Here is a 20014-nt window from a genome sequence, read left to right on the forward strand (position 1 = left end):
GGTCGAAACGTCGGATGTTAAAAAGAATAAAGTTGAGAGAAAAGAGATCAAAATTGTTTAAAAAGAAATTTTACACATTATTTTCCTTGTGATTTCTTATTTTAAATAATTAAATTATAGTGTTTAGTTTTTAATATTTCAGAAATTCAAAGTTGAATTGATGGACTTTAGTTGTTTACTGCATTCGTGTTCGCAGATTATACATGAGCCGTTATTAATCCTCTCTTTTTGATAATATTTACTATCATTCCAACTGATTACACACTGTCTAGTATTTTATCGAGTATCGCCATGGAAACACGCGATTTTAGAGTACTTTGTTTTACTACCGCGCTCAGTGGTGGAAAGTGTGAAAAACCCTCCAAAATGGAATGTGTCTTAACATATTAATGAGTGTGGTTTCTTACTCTCAAATACGAATATTACTCAAAATTACCTATAAACGAATTCAGTGTAATTAGATCTCCAATCGAACAATATTTGTCAGCCATAGATATAATCTTACAGACTTTTGGAAATAGTGAGTTTTTCTAATTTATGTTATTTTTTTTTTTTTAATTATCCACAAAAAATATTTCAATCAAGCCAATACCAACGAAAGTTATTGTACATATTTTAGTTTTTCAAAATTAAATCTGTTTCTTGAAATATTTTTTTCAAAATTACTAAAGCAACTTCCAACTTAATACTGGAAAAATCCGTTTTTTCGCAATTTCGATTGTCTATAGAAAATGAGCTTTATTGAACTTTGTGATGAAACCATTTTCCCATAAATGTGTACATTAAGGAGCAACTTTTGTGTTAAGTTTCATTGAGGTATGAAGACAGGACCTTTGTTGGAAGGTGTAACCAAAATAAGGTGAGAACAATTATCAAATTAATCGCTATGATCCAGAATAATATTTTAATTATAGGAAAAATGATTTTAATAATGGAAAAAATAAGATATATATTTTTAAACCTGAAAATATTATTTTAAAAAAATTAAAGCATTCCTTCTAATTAAGAACCATATATAAAATAGAAATTCATGAGCATTACTGAATATTTAAACAATTTAGAGTTTGGGTTTTTGGTCAATGGAAATTTTCCACCACTTCGCGTTCGGGGTAGGAAGGCAGAGAAAATATTTTGGCTAGTGACGCAGTTTTGAATAACCAACCCAGAGAAAGCTTCACCAGCAAACGCCGAAGACTCAGGCTTACTGTGAAAGAAAGCCCTTTCTAAACAGTTAAAGGACTTGCAGTACAACTGAATACAAGTGCATCCTGACACTTAAAGATAATTGGCAAAGTAAAAAAGGAAGATCTATGGGTACCTAGACAATTAAACTGGACGTGCCTGTGATTTAGAGCGTTGCGTTGGATAAAAACTAGTTTAAATTAAAATTAATTACTTTCTTTTATTTGAATCTGAAAAATTAAATTACTAATTGTATTTATTTGATAGAGCTCTAAAATTGTAATAATGGTCCGAAATTTTAATTAATATTTGAACCAGGACTGCTCTATAAACTCAGTAAATTCCCTACTCCTACAAATTTCCTATTACTCCGTTCCTAACTCTGTTAGATCCTTTAATGTAAATCATAATCTAGCATACTCATCCCTCTTTTCTCAGTCTACCGGTGTTCCTCATGGCACTATCTTAGGTCCCATTCTCTATACGGTTTATACTGGTAATATCCCAACCCACCTTAATAAAGTCCTGACAACATACGCTGATGGCATGTGCACTGTCTGTAAACAATAACCCTACTACTGCAACATAAACTGCAGTAACACGTAACGTCCATTGGTGTCACAACTGGAGAGTTAAAATAAATCTTAACAAATCCATCTGATACCTTTAATCTCCTACAATATCTTTTTTTAATATAGCATTAACTTATGTTGAACAGATTCACTACTTAGGACTCCATCTTGATTGACAAGAGACGTACTTGGAATTCCAACCTTAGACTGAAACGACGAGAAACTGCTCGTAAATTTCGATTACTACACCTACTTGACAAGGGCATTAAACTTTCCAGTTACTAAAAAATCAGTCACTACAAACATTCTTATACTCTAAGATAATCATACCAATTTGGACATACGGGGTTGAGCTTTAGGGCTCAAAGCTCAATTCCATCTAATTCCTGCCGTATCCAATCCTTACAATCAAAATCTTCCTTAAAATCCTTGTTGCTCCTGATTAATGACCATATATAAAGGAATGGTCGTGGGTATTTTAAGGTATGCCTCCCCCGCCTGGAACCGGAATCTCTCGCAACGGCAGAAAAGAAAATTGGTGACAATCCAACGGACGGCTTTGCTTAGAGTCACCAAGGCATACCGGAGTGTCTCTCATGAGGCGATGCTAGTTTTAGCGGGAGGGGTACCTCTCGACCTTCTGCAGAAAGAAATGATGATGTTTAAATTCAAGAAAAGAGGACTCGGCAGGTCTGCCGGCAAATCTTCTAGTGAGGGTTGGTGAGAGCCCAAGTAAATGGAAAGTCATTTTCCGAGAGGACATCGCCGAAGAATGAAACCGGCGTTGGATGACAAGCCCAAAAGGTGCAACCTTAAGGAAATATTTCCCCATCGTTCGGTCACGAATGGAAGCAATGTGGGTCCTCCCAGAGTACTGCCTCTCTCAATTACCCACGGGGAATGGGGGATTTCGAGCCCAGTTTCATGGCCACGGGATGGATATCGACCCCCTATACCCTAGTTTTGGTGTTCCGGAGACTGCCGAGCACATCGTCATAGACTGTACCGCCTTTGATGCACGGGCCGGATTGCTGAGGGAAACTGGACTCTACGCCTCACAGAGAACGACTTCCCTCAGCTAGTAAGCGAAGAAAACTACCCGTATTACATCGAATTTGTACACAATTATTGGACCTGGAAATGGGTCAAAAACAATTATTGGACCCAGCCACTTCAATATTAGTCAAAGAAGAAGACCAGCCCCTGGAATGCCTGCGCACGGAGGACGCGCAGAAGACTGAAAACTGATGAAAGCTATAAGAAAACTTAGTGAATCATTAATTGTAAATTGATTTATTAGCAGTAGTTTGATGAAGGATATGTAACATCAAACTGATGCTCCACACCTGTATTCCTTGTAAGGCAGGAGACTCTTTTCTCAGTCTACCGGTGTTCCTTAAGGCTGGATCTTAGGTCCCATTCTTTCTCACGGTTTATACTGGTTACATTCCAACCTACCTTAATAAAGTCCTGACAACATGCGCTGATGGCATGTGCACTGTCTGTAAACAATAACCCTACTACTGCACCATAAACTGCAGTAACACGTAACGTCCATTGGTGTCAACTTTAATATAGCATTAACTTCTGTTGAACAGATTCACTACTTAGGACTCCATCTTGATTGACAAGAGACGTACTTGGAATCCCAACCTTAGACTGAAACGACGAGAAACTGCTCGTAAATTTCGATTACTACACCTACTTGACAAAACTGATGAAAGCTATAAGAAAACTTAGTGAATCAGTAATTGTAAATTGATTTATTAGCAGTAGTTTGATGAAGGATATGTAACATCAAACTGATGCTCCACACCTGTATTCCTTGTAAGGTAGGGGAAGGTAGAAATAAATAATAAAAAATGACATCACCAATAAACTCATCCACGAAGACCTCAAAATCTTATTCCTTGCAGATATAGCCCGAAATAGATATTCTTCCTTTTATTCCAAAATCCTTATCTACCCAGATCCATAAGTTCGTAATCTCTCATCCCTAATGCCTTATAATCCTCCGAGGTGTCTGATAAGCAGATGGGCACGGGATCTTCTAATTTATAGCAATGATTGAAGTCCCCTCCCAAGATTATCAAGTATTGTAATTAATTAACAGTTGAAAATTTCAATAAATAAATAAAAATATTTGAGCCAAAGTAATCGCAATTAATGATTACATTAAAACGTAATTTCAATTACACTGGCTATGTTGAAGATAGGAAGCAATTCCTGACATATCGTTAACAAATAAAGATTAGGATTCAATCGGAAGCCTTAATACCTCCTAATCTTCAAAGCTGAATGTTGGAATTTTTTAGAGTTATAACTGAAATAATCTATTAACAACAGCATTTAAAAGTAATGACAAAAATATTATTTTTACAAAAAAAAATTTTTTTCTTATCTATTTTTACATATTTGAAGGTGAAGAGTTAACGGGAACGCCCTAACTTAAAGAACTGTTAGCCAATCTTAATTTTTTTTTACACTTGACCATTGATTGAAGAAAGCTTACAGTTTCATTGCATCATGATACGATCCTTGTGAACAGGGAGCAGTAACCTCATAAATAGTAAAAAGCTTGCGTTAACACGTATTCTAGCACTGTCATGACAGCTTTATACCCGTCGTTTTTTGTTCTAATTGTTAAACTTTTTAATAATTTTCTAATCATTGTGTGAAAATTTGATATTTTTCCAAATAAAATTAGAGGGTATTACGGGAATAATATGAACATTTTGTTATGTTGTTGTCGGAGTTTTAGGCCGGAAAACCCAATAGTCATCAACGCCCATGTTCCATATATTTTATTTTCCTATATATTTGAATTTATTCTCTTGGATATTTTTTATTTATTAATTTGTTATTTTTTTTGCTTTAATTCCAAGATTCTAAACTCTTTAAATTTGGGGTTTACATCCTTGTTGAATAGATTATTTCTTCTTTAAAAAATTAATAGCGATTTTATTTCACCCGTAGTGTTGAAAGGGCATTCCTGAAGGATGTGGCTGACTTTAGGTGCACTATAGCAATATAGACTTATCCACTTTGGAGGTGGCTGCATGTCGATCTGACATGTCTTGTTCTTAATTTTAAATTGTAACGTTTTTCGTGCGATCGTCGATTTGACGTGGTTCAGTTGTTTTTTTATTGTCTTTTATTTGCCTTGCGGACTTTCATATGGCTTGTCAACTACATGATGTTTCATTTTTCAATGGAAGATTTACTTCTTGGGGTATTGCCGCTCCCTTTTTACTAGGAAGAGTAAGTACTTATTTGGCTGCAACAATGATAGGTAGGTTTTTTAATGATAAGTTAGTTTTATAATGATGTTATGTTTTTTGGGCTACTGTATGCTCCACTCTGTAGCGTTTTTAATGCACAGAATTGGGAACAATATATTTATTATATCATGAACATATTTTTGTTTATATCAGTATTTTATTTATCATCTATTTATTACTGAATTTTTCCTATGACTGAAGCATCCATCGAATTGAATGCTCTGTCTGATAAGAAGGCACTTGACCACCTATTTATCATTTGTTTGAAAGAAATGTGTATGTTAATTATATAGAAATATTATAAATACTGCTTCAAGCTGGGCACAGGCTGTATAGAATATTTTCTGCAGATTTAGTTCTCGAACAAAAATATATTAACGACTGTAATAGCAGTAATTAATGTTTAACAAGACTTCAGTGTTCCCATCAATCAATTTTTCGATCCTTTCAGGTTTAAACAGTAACATTCTTTTACCCACAAGAGCATTTATTTTGTTAATGTTCTTTTTAATAATAGTGACTTTGTGACTAAAAAAAAAAAAAATCTTTGTTTAATATGTTTTACGTTTTTTTTTTTCTTTTTCTTCTTGAAGGTAGCCTCTTTCTCTGCATTTTGGAAGGAGTAGTGTGTATTTTGTGTCAGTTTGTAGGTGATAGGTTTTACGTTTAAGAGAGCAATGCTTTATTCAACTATGATGCCCAAATACATCGGGTTGCTAGAACACTCAGCATACCTATCAATCCATGATTTGATATATATAGTATTTAGTATTTTGTATGAGACTATACACCCCCCAATTAACCTACACATAAATCAATTAAAAAAAAATGTACCTCTTACAATAATCATGTAAGGACCACCAGATCTGGTGTTAAATAATAAAAAGTAACATGTTAAAACGATATAACATTTGACATGGTTGAGAGTCTGTTAATAGATATGCTAAAGGTAGAATGACATCTTGCAACAGACAAGCTGAGCTCAACTCCATTTTGTCTGTTTTTTTGATAAGATAGTTGCTCATAATTCGTGTTTGGTTTATATATATATTTTTAAGACGTTTTTAAGACTATAATAAAGTAATGGATAAAAATAATGTAATTCTGGAAGGAAAGTTTCTCAGAAACTCCTCTAGGAGCTCTTCTGCATTTAACCTATAACATGGACATAAAATTGGGCTAGTCACAATTCTTATAAGTATAGATTTAGTATTTTACTAATTAATTAACATTTAGCATGTTAAAATTTTTTACTTTTGACACAAATCCTCAATGCTCCTTACTTTGTCACAGATAAAATCATACATAAAGACCTTAATGTTCCCTATGTAACCGATCTAGCCCGAACTAGATATCATAATATTATATTATAAACTCTCTAACCACTCAAACCCCCTTAGTTTCTAATCTTGCATCCTCTTCCATTCCTGACAATCCTCCGAGGCGCCTGAAAAGAAGATGGCCACGATACCAGCTAATGTAAAATGTCATTAGAGTGCTACCAATGGGTAGTTTCTCTACACACCTGTAACACTCCAATTTAACTTAGATCAGATTTACTAAATGTATTATAATGTACAGTTGTAAATAGCAATAAATAAATATTAAAAAAAACAAAAAGCTTTGGACACAGTTATCATGAACACTCTTTTTCTAAAAACTAGATATTTGAGTTAAACGCAGTTAAGGTTTTTTAATTTCTTTAAAATTGTGTAATGGCTGTTTAAAGGATAAACAATGATAATGTGAATCCCTACGACCTATGAAGGCCCATGGGTTCAATATTTTGTAAGGAAGCACTGTTTTTCTAGACTTAACCGCCAGATTTTTTTCTAATTAAGGTACCTACTTTATGAGGCGGGTGGACCTCAGGAGGGCTCCATAACCCACAGGGTTGACTCACAGCTACAGTATAACATAAAATAATTATCTGCCAAGTCGCATTCGAACCCGGGTCCTTGGAGTTGGTAGCATTGTGCCTTACCACCGTGTCTCCGAGCTCCCGTTTAAAGGATTATTTTATAATACCTTTTTTTTTACACTTTTTTAATTGAGATAACTTTTATATTATTATAACGATGAATGAACAATGTGTAATAAACAATACAAACATTTAAAATCAATATTACTTTTTAATAGCCACATCCTAATGTTTTTAATATTCTGCCACTGTAGCAATAAAACTTTCACTTACCTATATTTGTGAAATATTTAATATGGGGTGTGTTGTTATCTTGAATATAAATCGAACCTGCACTGTCAATAAAAATACAGATAACTTTTTTAGGTTCCCAAATTCACATAATTAAGGTACTTGGGATATTACGGTGACTATTTCACTAGAACAATCGGCTATCTTAGCTCAGTAAATATATATATACATTTTTTGTTTGATATACTAATTTTATTTTATTTTAGAATACGAGAAAAAATAAGACTATTTCGCTATGATTGATTTTATTGTTTATTTGATTTTACCTATTTTTGTAAAATCTCTCTGACGATTTTGGTTAAACTTCTTTTATCATTGTAGAATTTAATAGACTAATATATCCTTTAATATCTTAATATCTAATCTAGGTCCTATACATAAAATATTAATGACTGTAATAGCAGAGATATATTCTTAAAAATGATGTCTTACACTCATTAATATAGACTGACAGAGCATAAATATGGAATTTTCAAAATAGCTTCTGCTAAAGTTTTTTTTTTTATTGTGATTGAATCAAAAATACTTACCGTCTCTCATCGTCAGTCATAATAAAAATTGATAAATACGAGGGAATTTGATAAAATTAACTAAAGAAAAAAGAAAAATATATTCCTGGTTAAAGACAATTTGCAAGAATGTGTATTGTAATATTGATGTATAATATACCATTGGAATGCTGAAGATTTTAGAAATATTTATATCTAATTTGAACGAGTAAGATGCCAAACGTTTATAAGCGACAACTTACTGAATAAAAATTTTTTTTTATATCTACCTCGGCCTGTTCCAAATTTACGCAATAATTATTGAGAATTTCACAATTTACTCTATAGTAAAAAATACTATATAACCAGTATATACTATATAACTAGCGTTAATGTGGTTCAGGCAATGGTAGATAGGAAAAAAAGCATTCTGGTTCTCAAAATTGTCACTTGTACAAGATGACATTGTTTTTTCTCCTACTCTTATAAGAATTAATTAATTAATTGGAAGTAATGTTTAAATGGCGTATCAGACAAGTGGGAAAACGGTATATGGTAAAATGAATATGCTGTATCGACCACAAAGTTTGTGGGAGCGAGTAGCTCGTTTGTAAGGCACTGTGTTCTTAACTCCGAAGTCCCGTGTTCGAATCTGACTATTTACTGTAGTGGAGCCCTACGGGGTTCACCCAGTCTCAAAAATTGGGTAAATTATGACCAAAATCACCACAAATTTGACGAAATCACCTCCTTGCACAACCGTTGGTCTATTAAATGTACTTCCTTACAAAGTACTGCCTTAACCCTTTATGAATGGAATATGGTCCGGGTGCGGTAAAAAAAACTCAAATAGTAAATAATTATACTATTATTATTGAGCCTATATGTAATCTAGGTAATTTGATTTTATTATTTTCTTTTTTCATCTCTTAATTTTTATTTTCTTTAATATTTCTTCTCTTATTTTATCTCTTATCCATCTGTTACTATTACCCTTTTCATTTTCTATTTACAACCTTTAATTTTTCTTATTATATTTTACTTTTCATTGTATACCCCAGTTATTTTCCACTTGTTTCTTTTTTTTCTTCTTTGTACTATGTCAAGTGTTTCTATCTTTTTTAGCCCTGACGAAGCCCTGCAACGTGGGACGAAACATTGGCTCAATAATAATAGTATAATCATTTACTATTTGAGTTTTTTTGACCGCACCCGGACCATATTCCATTCATCTATATACACGGTCAATCAGTAATCTTCTAGTTAACCCTTTATGGGTTGTAGTGTTACATACAATATTTAGTTTTTTTTTAACAATAATTTTTTTTTAGCTTATCTTTCTTATTATTATGGTTTATAGTACTTTTATTATCTATGCTGAGAACTCATTTGTTAAAAATATATTCCAGGGATTCAATAAAATTGACATAAAATGTTTTGAGTTTATTCCTTTGATCTGTTATTTTTTTAATGTTTTGTAGATCATCTAATTTATTCTATTATATCAGATGCAATAGTTTTCCTAATCAAAGACCTTGTCTACTTTCTTCTCAAGCACATACCTCCATTCATTGCCTGCGTGAATAGTGAGGCTATTAGGAAATCAACGTAAGCATGAAAGTGAAAGACCAACTCTCGTTTAACATTTGTACGTCATTATATTTTTACTTTCTTCTTCAGCGGTATGTATTACGTAGGCATTTCTAGGTTCTTACGAAATTTCTTTTGTACGAAAATATTATTCACTTGAAGTCATATATTGTATTTATTTTTCTCATTTCTCTGAGTTCCTCATTTGAATTTTTAGGTTTTATTTTTTTAAAAATTATATGTTATTAAATCTAGTCCTTTATTAAGTGTTTTAGTATCGTCTTGATTAAGATATATGGTGCAATACTCGTATATAAATGTAATATAAGATGTAACTAATGCGCTGAAAAATAGCCTTTTTTCATTGAGTGGCGGTCCCACAAAATGAAGAACTTTGACCTCCAACCACAGTTAGGCAGTATAGGACTCCAATGAGAGTCCTGGCCAAAAATAAAAAAAATAAATAAAAAAATAAAAAATAAAATAAATAAATAAAAAAACAAAATGGCGCCTGTGTCAGCCTAGCTTAAAGACGACATGTCGATATATGACATATTCCACTCATAAAGGGTTAATTTATGAATGGAATATGGTCCGGGTGCGGTAAAAAAAACTCAAATAGTAAATAATTATACTATTATTATTGAGCCTATATGTAATCTAGGTAATTTGATTTTATTCTTTTCTTTTTTCATCTCTTAATTTTTATTTTCTTTAATATTTCTTTTCTTATTTAATTCATATATTGTATTTATTTTTCTCATTTCTCTGAGTTCCTCATTTGAATGTTTAGGTTTTATTTTTTTTCTCAAATTATATGTTATTAAATCTAGTCCTTTATTAAACTGTGATACTTAAAAGTGTTTTAGTTACAATACTCGTATATAAATGCAATAGAAGATGTAACTAATGCGCTGAAAAATAGCCTTTTTTCATTGAGTGGCGGTCCCACAAAATGAAGAACTTTGACCCCCAACCACGGTTAGGCAGTATAGGACTCCAATGAGAGTCCTGGCCAAAAAAAAATAAATAAAAAATAAAATAAATAAATAAAAAAACATAATGGCGCCTGTGTCAGCCTAGCTTAAAGACGACATGTCGATATATGAGGCGTTTTCATAAATGGAAAGTGACGGCAACTTTTTCGATAAAATCGCATACTTATCAATAAAATTGATTGCATATAATCACTGACAGGAATTTCAACTTTTGATAGTCGACTAATTTTTTTTAAATTTTCTAAATTAGAAATAAATTTATTTTTATTCGGCAACGATATCATCCAAGAAAATGGAATAATATTTAAATTAATTGATTTATTTTTTGAAAATATAAATTATAAATAATAATAATGGCTTTATTGGCATCAGTATTGACTGGATAGAAGAAAGAAAAACATCGATAAATATACAAAAACATAAATAACAAAACAGAGTCCGAAAGGAACAATAATACACCGAAAGGAAAACACAAAACTTTTTTTTTTAAATTTATTTATTGATATTTACAATTGTACATAAATACATCAAGTAAATTTGAGGAAATCATAATGATATGGTACAAGCATGTAGAGAAACTACCCAATGGTAGCACTCTAAAAACATTTTTACAATATAAGGTCTCGAAGCCATCTTCTTTTCAGACGCCTCGGAGGATTGTCCGGAATAAAAGAGGAAGCAAGATTAGAAACTAATGGGTTTGAGTGGTTAGGGAGTTTGTAATGGAAGGATTAATATCTGGTTCGGGCTAAATAGGTTACAAATGGAACATTAAGGTCTTTGTGGATGATTTTATTTGTGACAAAGTAGGGAGCATTGAGGATTTTACGAAGGATTTCGGATTGTAAGGATTGGATACGAGAGGAATTCGAAGATTTAGTGGAGCTCCAAAGCTCAACGCCATATGTCCAGATAGGCCTCATAATTGTCATTTAAATCAGTCTTATGTAATGAATTGGAAGTTTAGACCGTTTGTCTAGTAAGTGCTGTAATAGTCGGAATCGACGTGCAGTTTCCTGGCTTTACAGTCTTGTGTGAGGATTCCACGTTAGTCGGAAAACACAAAACTAAATATTCTATATAATTTTTCCATCTAGATTTGTCCCTCACAGCCAGCCACTAGCTACACATTGTGTTGGTTCATCCCTCCACCGCGGCGATGTGGTCGCCCCTTTTTTTACTGTCCTCTCTCGGGATCCACTCCGTGCAAGTCTTTGTACATCTATCGTCTTTTATTCTGGCCAAGTGCCCAGCCCAGCTACATTTCCATCGGTGGGCTTCAACCCTCAGACTTTTAATATTAACTTTTTTACGAATCTCTTCATTTTTTATTCTTTCTCGTTCCTTAATAAACATTAAACGTTATAAAAAGCTGCATTTGCATCGTATTCAGCCTCAGGTCAAGTTTTTTTTTAATAACCAGGTTCGAGTCCCGTGAGATATAAACATGTGTTTTTAAGATCCAGTGATCATGAGGTCGCTTTTAAAGATCTTTCGGAGAGACCAATATTTACACCACCCGAGCTTTATTCTTCTTTCTATTCCCATATTACTAAATGGAATTTGGTCCGGGTGCGGTCAAATAAAACTCAAATAGTAAATTGGTGTAGGATTTTTATTTGAGCCAACGTCTAGCCCCACGTAGCAGGGCTTCTTCACGGCTAAAAAAGATACAAACACTTAACATAAGTACAAAAAAAAAATTGTTATCACCATTTTATTTATAATATTATAATTGTATTTTTTTTTTCATTGGCGCGACAGACCGTAGAGGTCCAAGGCCTCACGCGATGTACTTATGTAATACATCGCGCGTTTCCTGACGTGGTTTTCATAGGGTGGGTTCGTCACTCCCACGCCTATTTTTGTAAGTGCCACCCATTGGTTAACGGGCTTCACAAATGCCCGGGGGGAGATTGTGAGTGAGTATTGCATAATTTTAAGCTTGAAAAAATCCCAGGTAGGGCCGGGCTCGAACTCACAATCTATGAATTAAATAAAATAAAAATCAGTGAAGACTAAAATGACTTTATTCTAACATATTTACAAGAACTACATGTTACTGTTACTCAGTCTCTCTCTTCTAACTTAGCTATCTAGTCTAGGAAATATATATGAACACTTGAGAAGAGGGGGTAGGAAGAATAGTGAAATAGGAGAAGGGGTTTGGACCAATCAGATGATTTAGGAAATTAGGCGGAGCCTAGAGAGTCTATGAAATTAGGAGTAAATATCTGGGAGGGGAAAAAAGGCGTGACTAGAAGTAGGGTGTGAGACTTCCAAGAAATTGGGGTGAGAGTCATGATCTTGTGAGAACTAACTTTCATGTGTTAACCATAAAATAGTTAGACTGATGCAAGTCCATTGTGAGATGACAGCATGTACCTGCCTATGTGTCAGCCCTTGCTATTGATATTATAGGATACTAAGGGCTTGAAAGAGCTGTTAGAAGGGTCTCTGTGGCCTTCTTAGAACCTAGTCGTTTTTATTGGGTTCCTTTTTTCTATAAAATTGTAAGAGAATGTGGACATATGCAACCATATGCCTAAAGTGACATAGGTTCAGTTGGGCAAGGGGGAATTGTTTAAATTTATAATACCGGTTCCTTAACTTATGGGTTGGCTGACAGGCGCATTACCACGCTGCTACCGTCATCCCTATAATTTTATTATATATTTATATTTTGAAATCACCATATTCATTTGAAATACTCTGAGTAGGTCGTTCTACTTTCGTTACGCTTGAACTTCTATATAATTTTTTTGGTTTCCTTTAGTTCAAATGAAATTTCCTCAATTATCTGCTATCAGGCTGTTTCAATTATCCAACATCAAGTCTTTGCACAGTGTCCTGCAACTTGGGATTATACAATGCATATGACATCATTTTGTGATGTATCGATAATAAATCATCGATGGATCGAGATATCCCCAATACCTGGAGGTGACTAGGCAGAACGACATTAGAAAAAGAGAAAATAGGCAGATTGCGTATTAGGCGACCACCATCCATGTAATGGAACTCGGCTTTCTCTCCCTGCAACCTTGTTCGCCCTATCTTGCAATCACCTTATTTTCCTTGTTCTACTCCTGTGAAGTTCTTTTATTTCGTACTAATATATTTAATTAATATTTCACTCGATATTGATGAAATTCAAAAGCGTTAGTTGTATCATATGGGTCATTCTTATGGAATGGAGTAGTTCCAGTTTTCAGAAATGTAAAGGGCTCCGATGGAACTGAGAATTTAGCCCGAAGTCATCTTAACCCCTCTCCCAGTGGAGCGGCCCTCACCGTTCTTTGTACCCCCCAGCCACCGGCTCCTGGGCCAATATTAGGGCTATTCATGGTATTGTGTTAAATGTAAAATGATTTACCATGTTAAATGTTATAAGTATAGCAATGTGAGCAGCCCTATTTAAAGTCATGTTAAATGATAAATGCATAAGAGCTCCAAGCGGATTTTCTGAGCAACTTGTTTAGTATCTTTCCTTCCTAAACTTCATGTTATTGATTACAATAACTTATTGAAACATGCCTAAAATAAGTGAAAAGTGGAAGTGTAAAAGTTTGGCTACTGATTATATTTTTTAAAAAGTCCAAAACACAAGACAAAAGAAAAAAAAAACACAAACTACGAGTAAGTAACCTAACACGAAAACAAATAAAACGGTGACGAGCTCAGCTGGTCTGTTGAGTGACGTCATTCTCCCTTTGACAGACCTAGTAACAGACTCTCAGCCATGTTACATGTTGTATCGTTTTAACATGGCAAAATAAGGAAATATTTCTCCATTTAACATAAGTTTTTCCATTTAACACACTTTAACATGTTAAACTAAAGATCATGAATACCCCTATTGTAACACCCCCGCCTTCAGCGGATACGGCCCAACCCCTTATAATGTCACGTGGCAAAGAAAGGGGACTAAATACGTATGTATATATTTAGGTATATTTTAATTATATTATTTATCTGTTTAATGAAGGAGGTAAGAAAAAAAAAATAAAAGAACTCAGAAGACTATGTTGCCAGAGGTCTATGGTTTAGAACACTCGGCTATCGTGAGGGCTTGTGAAGTGTTGTAAAGTATATATAATACATTTCATGTTTAATTTTTATTTTAATAAAGGGTATGAAAAAAATGGAGTTGAGAAAAATTTAGATTACTCTGTTAAACACTTTAATTGAAATTCATAGTCTGTCCGAACTACAAATATTTTATTTATGAAGGAGATAAACAAGAATAAAGAAGGAGCGAAGATAGGGAAATCTAGATATTAGGCATTTCCCTTTCGAATCGGATTTATCTATTTTTATTTTTGTCTCTTTTAGTTATCCATAATTTTTTTAAATTATTTTGCATTAATACATTGTATATTATGCTGAATATATTTTTTTTTTTCAAAGAAATACAGTTAAAGGTAGTTTACAATAAAATTTTCAAAAATTCGGCATTTAAACCTTGTTAGTAAGTCTATTTGAATGAGGATAAAATCTAATTTTGTAGAAAATCGAATAACTATGAAAAATCGATTTTTCTGGCACTTCAACTGGGCCGATTTTAGCGAAAATGTTTTCGTCATTTCTCGGGTATATAGCCGGGTATATGCGGGTATATCATAGATGATGAGTAAGCAAGTTAATAATGAATGAATATAAAATACAACCGAAATTACATAGGCTTACTTACTTCGCAGGGGTGCTTAGTACTTTACAACTAACTTTACAAACATTGCAATTAAAGGAAGAAGATAGTTGGCTGTATGGAGTAGATTGTTGGAAGATAGTCCGGGTGGTGGTCAATAAAGGTATCAAAATAGTAAAAGATAACTATTTATTGTTAACCAAGGTTTCGTCCCACTTTATTGAGTTTCGTCAGGGCTGTCAGATTGAAACAAAGATGACAACTCATTGTCACAACAAAGTTCAATCTGAGAGCCCTGACGAAGCCCTGCCAAGTGGGACGAAACATTGGTGTTTAATTTAGGTATTCCCCGGAGTAAAATTGGGGGATATTACCCAAATTAATTATTATACTGGTAAGCTGGTTCAAATTAAGGTATTACTGATAGTTTACTGGTAATGATGGAGTGGACTGTATTTAAATAACTTGATATCATATGGTTTTAAAATGAAATAACCTCTATTCTCATTAAAGTTTTCTGACACAATTTGTTGTAAGGTTTGAGCAAAATAGTTACAATATATGTTAGTTGGTTAGTTGTAAATCTGGTTTTATTACATTAATTGAAGAAGATTACAGTTTACTTGGTTGATTATATGGAGCTTGTAGGTTGGTTGTGATGTGAATGTGATTATGGAAGTAGGGTTCTCTCTTCTCATCCTCCTGCCGCGCCGCCTCTCTCGCCTTAGTCTAAGGACTTACTCTCTCATCATTATGAGAAGAGACCTTATTGAAGAGTTCTGAACTCTTCTTCTCCGGTACAGGTCAGGGTGGCTTCTTTACTAGTACTAGCCCCTTTGTTTTTGGGGTTCAAGATGGCTGCTCAGGCTTCCTATCGCACATCTTTGCCACTAGATGGCATCATGAATTTCATTTCAGAAGTGAAGGGACGCCTTACTTAAACAATTGGTTAACAATAAATAGTTCTCTTTTACTATGTTGGTACCTTTATTGACCACCACCCAGACTATCTTCCTACTACCTACTCCATACGGTGAACTATCATCTTTCAATAATTTCAGTTTCGTACGACTTTCATTTTTGAGCTAGGTTCACAGACACACATTTTGCAAATATAGTTTTTTAGGACTCAGGGGACTTCCTATATATTCCTGTCGAAAACGTTAATTCAGTATTCACGATTGCAGTACTTTCCCTTATTATATATTCCATAAACAGCTAAGTGAAAATAAAAATTCAGATGAGTCTAATTGGTAATTTTTAACATAAGTTTAATAATGTTATAAATAATAATAATAAATTATACATTATTTATTAAAATAACAAAGTCACTAATGATAATCTCGCTTAATGATATTAAATGAAAAGATAATCTGTTCTGATTATGATTTAGTTATGCAACCTGGGCTATTGATTAATCTTCTGTCATAAATCAGATTCTCGAGATAATTCTATACAATAGAAGACTAAATATTAGGTTGTAATAATTTTTTTAATCCGTTTTCAATTAACTATGAAAATAATGGCTAAATTAGAAAAATGATAGCTAAAAATAAAAATAAAATAACTTTCTAATGATTATAGTACATTTTGGGTTGAAATAAGCTGTATATTAATATATAGGTTTAATATTTTTTGCAATAGGTTTTTTTATATTTTTCGTTTCCTTTCATTATCTCTTTTCAGATCTGCATTTTTTAAAAATGTTTATTGATAAATATTACAATCTGATCCAACGTTGTTGGGGTATAAGTAATAGTGATAACTGATCACATCCATACAGAAATTAAAAAAATAAACAAGAATTTACATAAAAATAAATAAAATCTCTCTCGAAATATATATAAAAACAAGGATAAATAAAATGAACAAAATCAAACTATGATTAATTGTATTAAGAAAAAAAAATAATGACTAGTCACATTTACACTGTTATGTACAATACACTATCTTCCTGAGGATCCCAGAGCCCACTCTATCCCTGTGTATGGGAGGCAGAGTGGGGCTGTTTGAGATCCCAGCGCATCCCTCTCGCCGCGTCACTGGTAATGAGCCAATGGAGGCTGAGTAAGTTTACTAAAGCCGCAAACACTCTACTTGAGTGCAGCATCTGACCACTGCCAGAACTCCAATTCTCTATTTTTATTTTACCATATGTCTCTTGGCCACTACCTTTTTAACTTTCGTGGTGGATTGTAGGGATGGGTGGTGGAACTGGATATGGATTGAATCCAAGGATTAGGATGATTAGAGAGATTTATATAGAATTTAGTTAGTATGAAGTCTAGGACAAAAGAGATATGAAATTCATGGTGTAGTGTTCTGTTAGAAATGTAATAGGGTGCATTGACTATGGTTTCAGATCTGAACTAGCAAAGTATTTTGACTTTAGTTTTTCTGTTTATGAAATATATAGTAGGGAAAATAATAGTGATAATGAAAAATTTTGAATTCGAGTTTTCGATGGAAATTTTGAGGCCTCCTGAACAAAAACGAAAAGTCGTACGAAACTGAAATTACATATTTAAGGAGGTTATATGTCTGGAATGTTTCTCTAAAATCGATCTACTGGAAGTGCCACTTTATATAATCGATTTTGATTGAACTCGGTGAATCAATAAGAAATTAACTCGTCTGTAGTAGCGGTCGTGAAATATTTCGATCTGAGTTTTAGACGAAAATACGAGATCATTTCATCATTTCAGGTCTCGAACGAACATGTTAGTAACTGTAAACGAACAGTTAGTGTTTGTGTGTCTTAGTGCATACGAACAGCCTAATTCAGAAACGATTAGTAGTACAAAACTAAAATTACATTTTTAAGGCTAATATATACTTGGTATGTAACATCAACTTTTTCGATGAAATTGACTGACTAGAAGTATCACTTAACATCATCGATTTATTTTCATTTTTGTATCGATTATCATTTTTTCGAATATTTTCGAAAACGGATCTAATGATTGAAACAAAAAAAAAAAAGAAAAAATTAACAGTTAAATTATCTTTAATATTAGCTAGATCTTATTCTCGTTCAAATAGTTTGACAAGGCTTAAATGCCGAAATTTCAAAAAATCTTCCTCCAATGTACATAAAGATACTAGCTTTGTTTAATCATTTCTTATCATTAATAGTAATAAAAATGGATAAATTTGAATAATGAAAGAATTTGAAAATAATTAACGGAGTATATAGTACAAGAGCCGGGAAGAAAAAAAAGGCAGTTATTTTTGATTACTCATCCCAATTTTTTATTACTTTAATGAAAACTATGTATAATTAATAGTCAAAATTGATGAGTCTGCCAAGTATAGGTAGGGGAATAAAAATTGGCGGCTGTTTCAAAACTTTAAAAAACACTAATTTTTCATGTGGAGCTCTATATCATAAAAACTACCAACAACACTAGAAAACCGAAGAGAACGTAATTTAAAGAAGAGTAAATTTGCTGAAATATTAACCCTAATAGAGCTATTTACGTCCAATAGTTCTCGAGATATAGCTTTTTAAAAAGCAAAATTTCTTAAAAATATACTTTACTTCTAAGATTAGTAGTTAGTTAATTTATTTTGAGAAATCTTTATCTGATTTTTGAGAAACCTACATCTGTGACGTACAGATGTCTATTAGCACTCAAATTAAAACTATTATAATGGACTATAAAGAAGTTTATGACCTTTACCTTTGTAGGAATAGTAGTTTTCATGATATATGCTAAAATAAATTGATTTATAGTTGGTCAGACAATAAATTTGATTTATGAAAAACTTCATTTCAGAAACCATTTGACGTACAGATGTCTCCCAGCGCTCAAATTAAAACTAATTAAATTTACTATAAAATAGTTAATAATGTTTATCTTTGTAGGACTAGTAGTATTGATGATATTTGACAAAATAAACTCACCAAATGTTAATTTCTAGTTGTTCGTATAAAATGTTGGATTTTTGAAAAATATATCTCTAGATCCATAAGACGCACATATGTCTGCCAACACCCAAAATAAAGGAAATTTAACTTACTATAAAGTAGTTTATTACACTTATCTTCGTAGAGGTAGTATTTTTTATAATATTCACATATGAATATAAATTTGGCAAATAAAAATTTGTCCGAACAACTATAAATCAATTAATATTAGCAAATGTCATGAAAACTATTACTCATACGAAGATAAACATCATAAACTATTTTATAGCTCATTAAACTAGCTTTAAATTGAGTGATAATAGACATCTGTATGTCAAATGGTTTTTGGGATATAAATTTTTCAAAATAAATTCACTAACTGCTGATCTTTCAGTACGTACCATACAACATTTTTATGAAATGTTGCTTTTTAAAAAGCTATATCTCGAGAACTATTTAACATAAATAACTCTTTTAGGGCTCATATTTTAGCACATTTGCTCTTCTTTAAATGACGTTCTCTTAGGTTTTCTTGTGTTGTTCCTACTTTCTTAGATATAGAGCTCCGAATGAGAAATTAAATTTTTTTATCGCTTTCAAACAGCTGCCATTTTTTAATCCCGCTACCTATACTGGGCAGACTCATCAATTTTGACTATTAATTAATTATACATAGTTTTCATTAAAGTAATCAAAAATTGGGGTGAGATAACTGGCTTTTTTCTTCTCGGTGGTTGTTATCTCTTTTTGTTTTTAAGCTTTGATGAAGACCTGTCAAAATTCAGGTCGAAAACATCGGCATGAATAAATATTTGCTCGCCGCACCGCCCCATCTTTCCACATATTATTATGTTGAATTGTCTCTTCATTGCTAGTTCTTAAACATATATTAATGCTCCGATTACTATTGTGTTTAATTATTTTTACTCATACAAAAAAAAAAAATACAACCTCAAAAATGACATTTAATTTGCTGGAAGATTATTGATTGACCGTGTGTATAGATGAATGGAATATGGTCCGGGTGCGGTCAAAAAATCATATGTTACCTTCTTAAGTGTACTTATTATATTTTCTATTATATATTACACTTTTCTGTATCCCCACTCATTTGGTATATTTTGTTTCTTAAT

General features: G+C 32.7%; 1 protein-coding gene across 2 annotated transcripts in view; it reads left to right on the forward strand.

Annotated features, from left to right (window-relative positions):
• The window catches only part of snu (snustorr), a 524182-nt gene that overhangs the window by 37643 nt on the left and 466525 nt on the right, over positions 1–20014 (forward strand). The gene's annotated exons all lie outside the window — the stretch shown is intronic.

The sequence above is a fragment of the Halyomorpha halys genome, unplaced genomic scaffold, assembly GCF_000696795.3.
Source record: "Halyomorpha halys isolate HHAL.00 unplaced genomic scaffold, Hhal_1.1 Scaffold2.1, whole genome shotgun sequence".
Classification (NCBI taxonomy): Eukaryota; Metazoa; Arthropoda; class Insecta; order Hemiptera; family Pentatomidae; genus Halyomorpha; species Halyomorpha halys.